Below are 7,500 nucleotides of genomic sequence, written 5' to 3' on the forward strand. Positions count from 1 at the left end.
GAGCTACACCACTGACACACTCTACCACCCCTCACTGAGCTTTGGGAATCGCTGCACCTAACCCTAACTGCTCTAGACATTTGCACAACTGACAGATTTGAAACTTTTTTTGGGACAACCCTGACCACCTGCTACCTCACCACCTTCTAACAATCAGGTACAGAGTCTTCTCTCTATAAATACTCTTCTCTCTATAAATACACCCACATCCACACACCCGCCTCTTCAAAACACCACCCTCGCACACCCCCACCCCACACCTCTGCTCCAGGGCTACCGACTCAGCATTAACCACCATTAAACACCCCCTCCCCCCCCCCCCCGCTCATCACCTCCACCGCATGGTGCTCATCCGGAGGCATACTGACTTGCCATTAACACCCCCCCCCCCCTCACCTCCACCACGGACACCATTATTAACCCCCCCCCCCCCGCTCCTCACCTCCACCACGGACACCATTAACCCCCCCCAAACACCACCCCACCCCCCCCCGGTCCCTCACCCGCCTCCTCACCTCCACAACGCCCACCGCATGGTGTTCATTCCACACCCCATACCCCCGCTCCTCACCTCCAGCGCATGGTCCTCATCCGGAGCATGAAAGACGCCATTAACCTCCCCCCCCCCCCCGCTCCTCACCTCTCCACCGCATCCTGCTCATCCGGAGTAAAAAACACGCCATTAACAACACCCCCCGCTCCTCTCCTCCACCGCATGGTGCTCATTCCGGATCAAAAAATAAACCCATTACCACCACTCGCCCCCCCGCTCCTCTCCTCCACCGCATGGTGCTCATCCGGAGCCACAAAGACGCCATTAACCTCCCCCCCCCCCCCCGCTCCTCACCTCCACCGCATCCTGCTCATCCGGAGTAAAAAATAAACCCATTACCACCACTCGCCCCCCCCGCTCCTCTCCTCCACCGCATGGTGCTCATCCGGAGCCACAAAGACGCCATTAACCCCCCCCCCCCTCCCCCCCCCCCGCTCCTCACCTCCACCGCATCCTGCTCATCCGGAGTAAAAAATAAACCCATTACCACCACTCGCCCCCCCGCCTCCTCTCCTCCACCGCATGGTTGCTTTCACATATCCGGAGCCACAAAGACGCCATTAACCCCCCCCCCCCCCGCTCCTCACCTCCACCGCATCCTGCTCATCCGGAGTAAAAAACACGCCATTAACAACACCCCCCGCTCCTCTCCTCCACCGCATGGTGCTCATCCGGATCAAAAAAAAAACCCATTAACACCCCCCCCCCCCCCGCTCTCCCTTTCTCCCCCCCCCGCTTCCCCATTCTCCACCCCGCTCCCCTTTCTCCCCCCCGCTCCCCTTTCTCCCCCCCGCTCCCTTTCTCCCCCCCCCCCGCTCCCCTTTCTCCCCCCCCCGCTCCCCTTCTCCCCCCCCCCGCTCCCCTTCTCTCCCCCCCCCCCCGAAACCTTTACAACAAATACTCACCTATTGTTCCACGAGTTATAAATAATACTACCTATTACGCATTTACATCCCGGGCAACGCCGGGTCTCTCAGCTAGTATATATATATATATATATATATATATATATATATATATATATACCTTTTGCTTCATTCATTGTAACATCGCCGGAAGAAGAGATCAGTGTATCTCGAAAGCTCGCACAAATAAAAGCATTTCGTTAGCCACAGAACGGTATCATCTATTTATTTTTTTGATTATTGAAGCTCGGCTAACACGGTACTGATACCTCTACATGTATATATATATAATATATATATATATATATATATCAACCTTTACTGCACACCCTAATAACAGTACCCTGTACCACACAGTATAATAGGCCCCAACCCGATACCACCTGTGAGTGTCCCCATGTATATTGGGTGCCAGGCACCAATGCCCTGAATGTCCCTTTCCCAATGTCAGTGCCCACCCAAAGCGTAGGACATAGCGCTATCCCTTAGAATGTTGGTGCACTTAGTTGAGGTACCTGCCAGGTACTTCAGTTCCCGGAGCGGCCGACTTAGCAGCAGGGATCCACTTGATCCAGAGATGTCGTCGTCCGCGAAGGCGTCCGCCTCTGCGTTGGGTGAATTCTGGCATGGATAATATCACCATATAGGGTCCCTTACTACGGAGCTTGTCTGGTCCCAGACCACAGGCTGCAGTCACCGTGCAGCATCTTCACAGTGTCCCTGACAGTAGACAGTAAACAGGGAAGCGTCCTTATGGAAGGGGTCTTCCCTGCAGCAGGTTTATTTTAAATTGCTTACTGTTGTCCCAGTTTAAAAAAGTTTTCAGTAGGTGACATAAAAGTACCGCCTCAAGATCTTTATCATTGAGCAATAAGTGCCAATGTCTGGATAGAACACTTTTGATGGTCCCATTGGTCGTTAAATGTCCCTAATTGTTTTATGTTCCTGTGCTGCTGGTGGTTTTGGTTCTAGAGGTGCACTCCGATCATAGTATTTTGCATTTGTAGCGGGTGTACCCCTGGGGTACTATAACTCAGGGGGGCGCAAACTTTTTTCCCTGCGCCCCTCTGCCGGCGGTCCCCTCTCTTCCGCGCCCCGCCTAACCACCAATTACCCGCCCTCCGGCGTCATGACGTCACGTTGCCATAGCAACGTGACGTCACATGACCTCGCGGCGTCATTTTGACGCCGCGTTGCCATGGTGACGCAAGAAGGAAGCCGCCGGAGTCACGGGTAAGTATGGTTTACAGAGGCCCTGCAGCTCCCCCGGCACTTAATTTAAGTGCCTTCAGGAAGCGCGCGGGGCCTCTGTAAACCCCCGCGCCCCCCCACCGGCAGTCTCGCGCCCCCCCTGGGGGTCGCGCCCCACAGTTTGCGCACCGCTGTATAACTACTGATGCTGCTGTCACCTGCGAGGCTAACAAGAGGCATGAACCTCCCGCCACAGGGAGCCTGGGGTGTACTTACACTCGGTGCAGCGCCTCCACTGATGAGGGATCCCAACTTGGTGGGAGTGTTCCCTCACCAGAACCAACATATACAGTAAACACACACAGCTGGATAAAAACAGTATTTACTAAGCCTCATAATAATAACCCTTGCATAAGTCTCATTACATAGACACCATGGCATTCCCCTGCATGAATAGCCTCACATCATCACACACATGTCAATAATTGCATCACTTCACATATCAGTCCTTGTATCACCCTAGTCCCTGGTGTACCAATGTGCCAGGGCACTTAACCTCTAAGTGTCCACCAGCTATAAGGTTAATGTGAGTGTGAGGGATAGCGCTTCCCTGTGTTGGGGCCCGTTGGTGCACTTAATATACTATCTCCCTGATCATAGTCCTGATCAGGATAATCCTTTGTAACCAGCAACTCCGCACTGTGATCCCACGGTGCGACGCTCCTGGCAGGAATGAGTACACCGTCTGACTCCGAGGGGAGGGATCCCCAGCCGGATGATCCTTTACAACAATCTCTGCTATGGAGTCAGATACTCTTTCAGCTACACACTGTACTGACAGTCAGGCACTGTCCTGCAGCATCTCTTCCTCTCTCTCCATGAGTATAGTGAAGGAGTCCCTGTCTTAAGGCAGTTCCCTACACCAGGGGGGCGCAAACTTTTTTCCCTGCGCCCCCCTGCCGGCGGTCCCCTCTCTTCCGCGCCCCCCCTAACCACCAATTACCCGCCCTCCGGCGTCATGACGTCACGTTGCCATAGCAACGTGATGTCACATGACCTCACGGCGTCATTTTGACGCCGCGTTGCCATGGCGACGCAAGAAGGCAGCCGCCGGAGTCACGGGTAAGTATTGTTTACAGAAGCCCTGCAGCTCCCCCGGCACTTAAATTAAGAGCCTTCGGGAAGCGCGCGGGGCCTCTGTAAACCCAGCGCCCCCCCCCACCGGCAGTCTCGCAACCCCCTCTGGGGGTCGCGCCCCACAGTTTGCGCACCGCTGCCCTACACCATACATTTAATTCTCTACAGTGTCTCAGGGGACTAACTGGGCCCTGGGGGTTACCTCTGGCCTAGTCCCTGGAGCACTGCTCCGTGGACACAACCTGCACCTCCAGTGTCCAGGTCTTGACTCCCGACTTCCTGTCCCAGCAGGAAGTAGTCTTTCCTTCCTTCAGAAGCAATCCCTAAGCATCATGGGAGTTGTAGTCTCTGCTGCACATTTAACATAGGGAGCCTCGTGCTCTCCCTCTAATGGCTGCCGCTCTGCACCTTGCACTTGTGCGACCCCTGTAATGGCCGCCGTGGGGTTGACCTGCGCAGGCACAACCTTCCCTGCACTCTCTTGGCTCCTGGTTGCTTCAGCGCATGCGCGACCCAGCGCTCGTGCGCGCGCACGCCCCAACGTGGTGGCGCCCTGCTCCGGGAGCCACCGACGACTCTGTCGCCCTGTCTACACACACTGAGGGTAAGGAGGGGGAAAACGGGAGCGCGGGGAGACCGGAGGGTACCTGGCTACACATGTTTTATGCTTTTTTGAGGCATCTTGATTATACCAGGGATTCGAGGAGATAGGAGAGGAGGCGTGGCCGTGAGTGGTTCGCCCTCATTGGCTGAACCGCTCACGTGACACGCCCATCGCCTCCACAGAACAAATTTCAGAATCGCCCGAGGAGACCCCCGCCCGGCAGCTCCAGGCGGCGCAAACGCCGACACACGTATGTGCGCTCTGATAGTTTGTCAGGCGCGCGGCGTCGCACGTGATTTCTGCTATAATCACGGCCTAAAACTAGCAGCGCTATACAAGAACTTGTAAAGCGCCCTTGTGGCGTGAGGCACGCAGGAGGGAGACCAAGTACAGTGCTGTTTATTGCCTGCACGAATAAACCCTTCTATCTCCTGACCTTGGGGTTTGTATTGCAACTTCTCGCCGCCACTCCGGATCCCCTTCTTCTGCTATCTTCGGCCCGTTCTGTAGCGCGGGCGCATGCGGCATTTATAGTTGGCTGACGTTAGTCGCCGCGCACGGCAAGGAGAGTGAACCGGCCGACAGGGGGAAAGAAGAAAAAAAGAAATCCCGCCGCTAAAAATGTAAGTATGTGTGTGTGTGTGTGTGTGTATGTGTGTGTGTACAACGTTATTAAAAGAATTATTTCAGGTTTTATTTATTTATTTTAATAATCAAATTTTTTAATCAATATCAATATTTTATTTTAATCAATCCATGAGGTCCATTCTTGGGCCTGCTGGCGTAAAGCACTGCCTAGACTGCATTCTATATGCGATTGGGTGAGGGAATACCCTTTACACTTATTTTCAGATAAATGATCTAGGACTTCTCTTTCTTTCTTCATCAAATTCAGTCTCTTATTACTCTTCTTGTCTTCTATCGCTTTTAAATCCTCCCCCTCAATTTTTCTGGAATGTCTCTAGGTATGGACCTTTGCAATAGCTCGGATAAAATTTTGAGGGTTTCTTTAATGTCGTGTATATAAATTGCTCATTTGTATTATCTGTATTTACCGTGATTATCTCTTTGATCCTGCTTGATTTTTGCATAGTATCTCTTCAGAGTTAGTCTCCTCACACATCAATAAAAACCTGGAATGATGATGTCCTATTAGATGGGGCAAAGTTTAAACCTCTACTTAAAAGTGTCTCTTCTTCTTCCTTTAATTTGTATTTACTTAAATTAAAAACTCCTATTGTTGCCTTTGTTTTATTTCTCTTCTCTGCTCCCTTCTTCCCCCCTCTGCATCCTCTCTTCTTTCCCCGTTTGTCCCCTCTCTGGAGGTTATGCCTGAATTCGCCCACCACATTCTTGGATAATAGCCTTCCTGATCCCTGTCTCTCTCCCCTCCTCTCCTCTGTTCTAAAAAAGGAGGTTCCTGATATTGGTAATGATTTTTTTCTCCAAGGAGATCTGTGTCCTTCATACTTTTCTCTCCTATTACTAAAATCCCTTTTTTCGGGCTCTCTATCCTCTCTATAGTGGCGATCCCTTCTATTTGGTTCTTTATTTCCTCTAAAGTGGAATTCTCTTTCTTTATAGGGCCTAGAATTTCCCCCTTCTCTTTTATTATAATTATTTGATCTCCGCTCTGTATTTACTTTGATGCTTACGATTATTCATACTGTATATCTATCTTGATTCTCACTTCGTTTAGTTTGCTGGGTATACTTATATTTTTCTTTAGGTTCTTGTCTATTTGTCTTTACTGATTTACTTTACTTTAAGGATGGTTTAATATTTATTAATTTAAAGCAAAGATTACAAGTCAAAATAGGACTGTTATAAGTGGTACATAGAAGGAGAGCAAAAAGGAACCGAGATATGATTAGATAATTGAAAGTTTTAAGGATATAAATACTGCTGTTACCCCGTGTGGATCACTGTCACTGAGGAAGGCTATTTTGCGAAACGCGTCTGACGAACTTTGGGCATCACAGGCCACCGTACTGAGAGAGTTAGAGTACCATCCAGCTTGGAGGCAGCAATGCGACTGACGCGCATGCGCATAAGGTAGAGGCGGAAGCTGCGGCAAGGAGAGTGGCAAACGGGAGGAAACCTGGTCTGTGCACTAGCACCAGAAGACCCCCATGCTGCTAACACATCTCTGCAATACCAACCTACCAGCTGGAGCGGAACCCACACCGACAGCCAGGGACTCTGGAAGACGGTCTGTGTAGTCTGGAGACACTTCTTCTCATTGCCATAAATTGTTGGCCGTTTGTGAGTTTCCAATCTCTTTTAAATTTATTTGTTAATAAAACTGTGTTATACTATGTTTCCCTTCTCTTCCCTAATTTGAGGTATCATCAAGAGGTCTCCCTTATCCCTACTGAAGAATTGTTGTCTAATGTAAGTGCGTTCTCATTAGAAACTTATGTTTATGATTCATTATATTTAACTACCCCTGATTGTGGCCCCTCTCTCTATTTATTATTGCATGTGTCCCGGAGCCACAAGTTGAACCACGCGCCAGACGATCCCTTTTTCTTTGTGACTGTTACTGATAGAGGTTGGTGAATCACCTCTAAGAAACTCTGGCAGCAGGACTCCATTCTGTGCGGGACTGAATTTCAATACCTGATTAACACGGTTGGCGCAACTATTCCTTTTTTCACACACACACACACACACACACACACACACACACACACACACACACACACACACACACACACACACACACACACACACACACACACACACACACAGTCGCGCACAGTATACTCACAAAACGTGTGCGGCACGTGCACGCGCCTTCACACAGGCACGCGCATGCGCACGGCCACACACACTATATAACAGCCCTTCATGGTCACAAGTAGCACTGGTGCTACATCCTTGTATGTATAGCATTGTGTGTGTGTGTGTGTGTCTGTCTGTCACAAGCTGTGTACAACAAGCTGAGATCTTTACTCTATAAAGTATCCCTAAATACATATGTGTAGTTCCCTCTTTGTACCGGAGATCAATTTATCCCTGGGCGTCTGTACAGTAACTTGGCAGAATTACAGCCTCATTAACAAGGCTGCGGTGCTAAGTAACATGTGCTAAGTAACATGTGCTAA

Source organism: Ascaphus truei, chromosome 2 (assembly GCF_040206685.1).
Source record: "Ascaphus truei isolate aAscTru1 chromosome 2, aAscTru1.hap1, whole genome shotgun sequence".
NCBI classification, from domain to species: Eukaryota; Metazoa; Chordata; class Amphibia; order Anura; family Ascaphidae; genus Ascaphus; species Ascaphus truei.